The sequence below is a fragment of the Chelon labrosus genome (genome assembly GCF_963514085.1).
Source record: "Chelon labrosus genome assembly, chromosome: 2".
NCBI classification, from domain to species: Eukaryota; Metazoa; Chordata; class Actinopteri; order Mugiliformes; family Mugilidae; genus Chelon; species Chelon labrosus.
In genome coordinates this window covers 22362649-22371817 of record NC_140338.1, presented here as the reverse complement: position 1 = coordinate 22371817, position 9169 = coordinate 22362649, and positions in this window count along the sequence as shown.

Sequence of the window (9169 nt, the reverse complement as noted above, 5' to 3'; positions counted from 1 at the left end):
CGGTTTAAAAACAACAACCCAATAACACTTAATTTATTATTAAAAATGATCCAGATGTTCATGCAGGACCTCGATCTGGTCAATTCAGTCTAGATTATTCTGTTAAAACATTTTTCGTTTTGCAAAATTATCAACGGATGAATTGTTAGATTAATGGCAAAATTATTTTTACTTCTTACTTAAGTACATTTCAGAGCCTGTTTTCTTACTTTTACTTGAGTAAAGGAGTTGAATCAGTACTTTTACTTTTACCAGATTTATTTTACACAAGTATCCGTACTTTTACTTAAGTACAGAAAGTGAATACTTTTGCCACCTCTACCTGTGAGGTACCACTGAAAATCAAAGAGATACACTTACAAAACAATAACAATGGTTTAAAATAACCTACAGGAACCCTGCAAAACTCTTTTGGAGTTGTCAGTGTTGTTGGTGATATTCGTGATGTCCATCGTTTCATCGACCTTCACAACTTCTACACTGTAGTTGTTGTTTTTATTCTCTCAGTTACTTAACTTTAGCTTGGTAACCCAATTGCTATAGTGGGCATTTTCTAGATAATTACAGTAATAGTGCAATTCTGTTGGACAAAATCTTGCTAAAATATAAAACCACTTTTGACTTTGACTTTCGGTCCCACAAGAAGCCTTTCAAAAAACCGCAGAAAAGCGCCACAAGAACGTGGTGGCTTAAAGTATATTACACCTGCAGTGGTTTAGCATTGCCACGGAGAATGGATAGGAACTTTTCGACTGACGTTTGGCAAAGAATCGCTAAGAACGTCGCTGCGACAGGGACGAGCCGCGGACCAAATTAAAGACCGCTACTGAGGTTTCACACTGCAGCTTACTGCTTCATATTCAGTGGTCTTGAGGACAACGCCAGAGCCCGGATAGCTCAGTCGGTAGAGCATCAGACTTTTAATCTGAGGGTCCAGGGTTCAAGTCCCTGTTCGGGCGTCGGTTTTTTTTCTTTTCTTTTCTTTTCGTGGTGTATTCCATGGTTTCGACATATAAAATAACTTCAGATGCATTTAAAAAAAAAAATCAAGATCCTAGTGAAATATATACATCACTGAAATGTCTCTAATCAAATGAAAGATGATTTATAGCATTACAATTAAAACATGCTGATACAATTGTGATGTAAGCAAAAACAGCCACTGATTTGAATGGGTTTATTTACCAGAATGTACATTTTATAATTCACAGTACATGTTGTAATGCATACCTTATAGTATTTATCGTTGGTATTTTATAAGAACACACATTAATGAATCCAAAACACATGCTCGGCTTCTCAAAACAGTCTTCATTTTGTAAATGAAGAGGGGACCAGTTTGACAACAGGCAAGGCAAGAAACCCGCTTTGGGTCCCAGGCCAACAGGGGGCCCCTGAGGACCAACAATCTTTAAATTACAGCAGTGGCAACATGCAAGTGGCAAGTTTTCAATGGGCCCCTGCCTGACACAACTCAGTTCATGTGCATGACTCTTTAAAGTAGTTAAATATGTCAGCGATTCAAAATAAAAAGAAGTGGTCCCTCTGGGAGTGAAAAAGAAAGGAACGGAAAGAGGATGTGACGATAGTTGTGGGTGAAGCAGTTGAAGAAGAATTATGGGAGAGAGGCATTTGAATAAAATAACTTCCACTAGTTAAGTCTAGAGTGGAAAATTTTGTCATTGGCTTCAATATTTATTAGCTTCATCTTGCACATGAGCTTTCCTTTAGCTTCTCATGAAATACTGGTGAAAGTGCAGAAGAATGCAATAAATAAGTCAATAAAAAAACATCCACTCCACAGACACAAACCACAAAACACAGAGAAGAACAGACACACAGACAGACACACACTCAGTTTAGTTTCATTTGTTGCTGTTGAAGGTGTTGTTTGTGCGTTGCCAAAGGCAGTCTTGAGGGTGGTGTTAGCAGTAGGTCGTGCTGGAGGTCGTCCTTGTCTTGGCCTTCCAGTGAGTGACGCCAACAGCTAGCACCAAGATCACAAACACCAAACTCACAACCACGCAGTACCATTGTTGAACGGGATACCAGGGGAAATCTGGATCTGTAACTGAGGACATACACGGAGACTCAAATGAAAGCTGAGGATAAATCAATTCTAAGCTAATAGTAAAATCTGCATTTAATGAATCCACACAATCACAGGGAGTCTCCAGAAAACAAATCCTCTATTTGTCTTTCAGCTTGGGGGACTTGAAGGCACGTGGATTGTAGCGACTTTTGGAATATTCTGCATTGACTTAAGGTTTTGTTCAGTTTTCGGAGTTCGTGCCTGCTACTAATTACGTGTCTGTGTTGATTTGCTGTGACAATCCAAAAAGGGCAACTTTTAACGTGTTGTTTTGTTATTTGTACCAGCTTGGGAGCTTTGCCATCCACGTATCCTGCACTTAAAATACACCGCAAGAAAACAATGTGCTGGCTGAAGCTCGAAGATGCCTGCAAACCAGATGGCTGCTATGAAGACGAGCCATGCAGAAGGAGGTTGCGTGGGCGAGTATGGGCGATGGGTTGAGAAAGAAACATGCAGAGAAATCTACAGCAAAAAAATCAACTGATCAAGAACTAGGCCTCTTTTCAAGGCTTGACTGCCTTAATTGCGTTAAATAAAATTACGTGGATGGGACTGGCGTGTGTTGAGCTCGTGTCCATCACATAACATCACAAAGCCCCACCCAGACACTACAAATTAAAATCCCAGAGAACACTTACCTTGGATCTTGGTTCCCGTCCCGACTATTAAACGTTCATTCACATTGGCAATACAGTAGTACAGACCCAGGTCTTTCTCCTCGACATCAGGGATCACCAGTGCCAGAGACCGGTTGATCAAGATCACTGAATAACGAGGGTCAAGCTGAAAAACTGAAAAAACACACCGTAGGCATACGGGATGCCGTCAGATAATAATCACTCGACTTAGAACATTCCACATTCAACCAGACATAACACCTGAACCTTGAGTTCATTTGAAATTCGAGATCATGTCCTACTTTGAGTTGGTCGTCCCTCCTTAAGACTGGAGCTGAGGACCACAGTGGGTGCGAGGTCTGGGTCGTTTTTGAGCCACGTTGTGTCGTAAAGATAAGAGATGTTACAACTTAGAGTGACAGTTGACCCAAATTGGACATGTTGGACCTCAGCAGCGGGCACAAACAGCATCCAAGGCCCGGTCATGGCGCCAAATGCTGAAACGGATGACAGGAGAACAGTCTGACTCAATACAGGAAACAGCAACAACAGCTTCTGAGTCTGCAACCACGCAGCCTCCTGTAAGTAAGCAAACTATGAAGTTAAATAAGTCTCATTTTCACTGCCTGGCCAAAAAAAAAAAAGGTCACACACTTTAATAGTTCCCTTTGCATTGTAAATGTGGAAATGCTCTTACTTTCACTATAGCCCTGAGTTCTACTGTTGTTTTTCTTTGATTTGATTTCACCAAACGTTTAAGTGATCATCACTTAATCAAACACATCATCACATCAAAGACGATGGTTCCCCACTATCCTTCCAGTTTTTAATAATGCGTTGGACAGTTCTTAACCCAATTTTAGTAGTTTCTACAATCTCCTTAGATGTTTTCTCTGCTTGATGCATGCCTATGGTTTGACCCTTCTCAAACACTAACATCTTGTCCACGACCACGGGATGTGTCTTTCGAAATGGTTGTTTAAGAAATGAGAAGCTACTCATTGCATCAGTTGGGGTTAAATAACTTGTTGTCAGCTGAAAGATGATCACCCATGCAGTAATTATCCAACAGGAGGCTCGTACCTATTTGCTTAGTTAAATCCAGATGGCGACTTTTTTTTTTTGGCCAGGCAGTGTAAGTACTACATGAAGTTATTTCCTTCTGCTGCCCGTACATATTTAACACATGTATTTAAACAGTGCACAGTGTATCATAGATTGACATTTAGCAAGCTAAAATTGTCCTTAAATGTAGAAATGTAGATCCTGGTATAACCCACTCAAAAATGGCTTATAGAGGTTGAATACCTCTATAAGAGTAGTAGTAGGCTGCAAGGACCCACGACCTTCTTGAGGACCAGCGGTTACGGAAAATGAATGTATGAACTAAGACTAAATCAAAATGGTTGTCAAAATAAACACTGTTAGTGTGTTACTAACAGCCACAATTACGAACACTGGGAATCCATTCTTCAAGGCCTTACCATAGAGACCAGGGTCATGTATAAAGACTCGATAGTTTTGGAGCTATTCCTGATTTTTATTTATTTATTTATTTATTTATTTATTTTGTCTTTCTTTGTCTTTTTTATGTCTTTTTAGGCGACTTTCAACTCCCACCACCATAAGGCTTAAGAGGTTATATCAGTTTTATGAAGAGCCCGGGTGGCTGCACATATTTTCCATTTTATTTTAATTTTTTTTAAAAACTTGTTTTCAACTTTGTCTCTATGTGTTATTAAGAATAGATTCATTTACGGTTGGTAGTCTTGTTAATTTCTGAATCATTTCTAAATTCATCTTGTTAATCTAATTCAATCCACTTCTCTGGCATCAACGATTCTGAAGACATTTTTCTGTGGTGGTTGCTGGAGCAGACTCGCTCCCTTCCGTTGTCCCCCAGGGATGAAACGTGTGTCCACTTTTTCTCTTTCAGTGGGTTAAGATTAATTCACAGATGTCCCGAGATTTCATCTTAATGTTTTCCCAGATTTGTGGATCTTCTGTTTCTGTTGTTATTGCCTCAATTTGTTAATTCAGTGGCACATTTTACGATGTATTCTTGAAGGTCTTTCTGTAGTTAGTTTACTTGCTGCTGTTTGACATTTGAAAAGGACAAGAAGACCACAATAAGCTGTGGTCATTGTAATAATCTTCTCCGTCTCCCCGCTCACCAAATTCAACTTTAACCATTTTTAAAACAAAATGTTCCTCATCTACATATAAAAGTTACTGTTTCAAATGCTGTACTTACCAACAAGAATCAAGTGAACCCAGTGAGACTTCATCTTCTTGCGTCTTTGTTTTTCCGTCAGTGACACTACATAATCTAACCACACCGACTTCCCTTTGTCTGCCAAGTCACTTTTTCCACTAAAGGCTCACTTCTGAATTTTGACCAGGTCTTTGTTGTGTTGTGAACAGTAACACCTCTGCTGAAACTGCCTCTCTGATGGTAGCTGGAAATGTTAACTTGTTCCAGCTAATGTGGCGAGAATGCAGGAAGTAAAACCACGCCAACAATAGGTATTCTAAATGCTACTCTAAATACTAATACATCTGTCTGGAGCTCTTTGTCAAAAACATCCTGTAGTGTGTGGTAGAGAGGTCACTTTCACTATGCGTTATCACCACAGACAACAAGGTTTCATAGGATAGTCTTTCTGGTCCTCCTGTAGTCCACTATGACCTCCTTGGTCTCCCTGATGTTCAGGATAAGATTATTCCTGGAGCACCACTGAGTCAAATTCTGGACCTCTCCTCTGTAGTGGGTCTCATAGTTGTTGGATATGAGACCCACCATGGTGGTGTCGTCTGCAAACTTCACAACCATATTTGTGGGGTGGGTGGCAGAGCAGTCGTGAGTAAAGAGGGTGAAGAGGGCTGGGCTGAGCACACAACCTTGTGCCATTTCTTTGCATCAATCTAAAAGATCATACGCAATAATAGCAACGCTAGCTGAAGTTTAGCAAATGGAGGCTTTACAGAGAAAACATTTTAGAAACTGTAGATCTGGCTGTAGATCTCCTCCCATTAGTGAGGCACAGTCAGTCCTAAAGCAGACACAAGCTTTATCAGTTCTGTGTTTTGAGTGGATTGATCTTTCAGTTCTCCGTGTGTGACTCTGTGCTCTGTGGTTTTGCGGTTACACATTCAGGACTTTGTCTTTATGCCCAGATTGAGATTTTTTTTTTTTTTTTTTTGAAACTTGAAAGTTTTCACAATACAATTTTACAAACCACAGCCCCGATACCACCCACCCACCCAAGGGTACACATAATACACACACACACGGTTAAAGAGAAAGGAAATTAAAAAAAAAAAAGTCTGCCACCTTTGAGGCTAAATTTGACATACTGAAAGACACCCTGTAAGTTTTGTTAGTTACTGTTTATACATAATGTAATTGTACTGCACCAAGCTTCCCGCCACACTGGCTGTCCTGTGTGCAGTCGAGGATCAGGAGAAGGGTAGATTGTCTGTGAATTGTATGAAAGGACTCCAGGTGTTATGAAATTTGTCAGAGGATTTGCCCCTAGAGTATCTAAGTTTTTCTAGGGGTAGAAAAGCAAGGACTTCCTTTACCCAGCAAAGGAAAGATGGTGGATTAGCAGACTTCCATTGCCGTAGAATAAGTTTCCTAGCTAAAAGTGAAGCAAACGCAATGGCACGTGCTTGGGATATAGAGATCTGAGCCTCCCCAGCTGTAACACCAAAGACAGCGGTGATAGGGTCAGGTGAGATGGGCCTGCCACATATATGTGTAAAAGCCTCAAAAATCTGGATCCAGAAATTTGTCAATGCTGGGCAAGACCAGAACATGTGCCCAATAGTACCTATGCGTTGATGACATCGCAAACAATGAGGGTCAGTGTTTAGATAGATGACAGCCAACCGATCCCTAGAGAAGTGAAGCCTGTGTACGATCTTAAATTGTATCAGATTGTGTCTAAGGCACAAAGAGGAAGTATGGATGAAATCTAGGCTATCTTCCCAGGTCTGCACTGAGAGTTGGACGCCAAGGTCCTGTTCCCAAGCGCATCTAATCTTCTCTGATGAAGGCATACTGAAATTGAGAATATATATAAAAGAAATGTTGCCCTTAAGGATTGGATCACGTCCCAATATTCTGTCAAGCAAATCATTATCAGGTAGTTGTGGGAATGGGTAGTGTTCTCTAGCAAAACTACGGGCCTGTAGGTACCTGAAGAAGTGAACCTGAGGTAATGTAAAATCCTTACGCAAAGTCTCAAATGAAAGGAAGGTGCCGCCTACAAATAAATCTTTAAAAAAACACTATGCCATTATCATACCAAGAACAAAAAACTGGGTCAGATTGTGCAGCAGGAAAAATATCATTATGAATCAGGGGCATAAAGCCACTTGTATGAGTGAGGTTAACGCGTTTCCTAAATTGACGCCATATTCTGAGAGAGTGTTTTGTCACAGGATTGGAAGAAGAAAAGTTAGATTTCTTAGAGAAGGAAGTACAAAGGCTAGGTAACGGTGAAAAAGAGGGGCATATTTCAGTTTCCATGGCGACCCAAGTAGGGCTTTGCCCTGTTCTGAATGATGTAATCCAATAGGGCAATTTGGAGAGATTGGCTGCCCAGTAGTATAACATGAAGTTGGGAAGTGCAAGTCCACCAGCTGATTTAGGCATCTCTAAAATAGCCCTACTTGCTCTTGGGATGTGAGTGCAGATCCTTAAAAAAGGAGATGAGGAGAAACAGTGGTAGCATTTTAAATGCATACAAAAATTGAGGTAAGATTGTCATTTTCACAGTATTGACACAGCCTGCTAAGGAGATGGGCAAGGTAGACCACCGCTTCAGATTGAGTTTCATATTTTCAAGGAGCTTTTTAAAGTTGGCCTCATATAAAGTCTTGTAAGAACATGTGACCACAGTACCAAGGTAGGTAAAGGATTCTCTGTCCAGTCTGAATGGGTAAGCATTATAATTAAGATTCTGTGCTAAACTGTTAATAGGAAAAAGAACACTTTTGGAGAGATTCAGCTTATAGCCGGATATCCTTTTAACATCGTCCAGCAGATGGATGATATAAAGTAAGGAATCTGTTGGGTTAAAAAGATACAAAAGAAGGTCATCAGCGTAAAGTGAAACCTTGTGGGCAGAACTCCCCCTAACAATTCCAGGCACTCTATTGTCAGCTCTGAGAGCTATGGCCAAAGGTTCTATTGCTAAATTAAACAGAAAAGGTGACAAACAGCAGCCCTGCCTCACCCCACGTTGGAGAGAAAAGAAATTTGAATTTATAAAATTAGTGTGCACAGCTGCCTGTGGGGTGCTGTAAATTAGATTAATCCATGTGAGAAATGTTGGGCCAAAACCAAATCTACCAAGCACTTCGAAAAGGTTTGACCACTCGATGCGGTCGAAAGCCTTTTCGGCATCTAGGGAGAGTACTTCTGGTGTGTCTGAAGAATGATTGGAATGAAGTATGCTCAGAAGACGCCGCATATTAAAAAAGGATTGCCTGTTTGATCAGGGGAGATGAGATCTGAGATGACAGTTTCTAGTTGGTGTGCTAAAATTTTTGTAAGAATTTTGTAATCGTAAAAAAGAAGACTAACTGGACGATACCCACTGCATTCTAGGGAGTCTTTGCCCTTCTTTAGTACAGATTGAGATATTTCTGTACACATGTTTGTATAAATGAGGAAACAAGTCTCTGTTGCAAGACCCTTCTTGTTCTTGGTGACCCTTGCTGACAATCTGGGCTCGCTGTCCTTCTGCAGGAAGGAATCAGTGAGTTTCAAGTAACCACCGACCCATCAAATGAGAATTAAGCTATAAAATGAAGCTAAATGAACGGAAATATAGAAATAGAAAGTTTTAACAAGTGATAAGGTTTTTCGGATGTAAGTGAACGTTCAGGAAACAGGATGTAACAAGTTTCATTCTACCACTTTCACTATACCTTTTTATTTTTAGATTTTGACATAAACATTGATGTTGAGTTGGTGTAGGCCAAACAACACAAACAGGCAATATTTTAGGGTGCAAACAAACAATGATGGTGTCCATTGCCCCACAGACATGCACCTGATATGCCCAAGCTGTCCAGCACCTGCAGAATCGAAGCAAATGCCAACACTCAGTGCTTCAGAGACATTGGAGGATTTAACGAGTTAAATCACAAATACATACGTGTTGAGCTCTTTGTCAAAAAACATCCTGTAGTATCCGGCAGAGAGCTTCACTTTCACTATGCTTTCTCACCACAGACAGAGATAAAGCATAGGTTTCTTTGTAACCTCCCTTCTCATTTGAGGTTAGATGGTGCTCATTATTTGAACTATTTTCTTCATTGTTGGCCAGCACACATGTTAGTATTAGACCTGAGGGTGGACAACACCTGAAGATGTGGAAGATGATGTGAAGTAAAATACCAAATTTATAAAATTCAAAGATAATTCTGTACCACTACTACT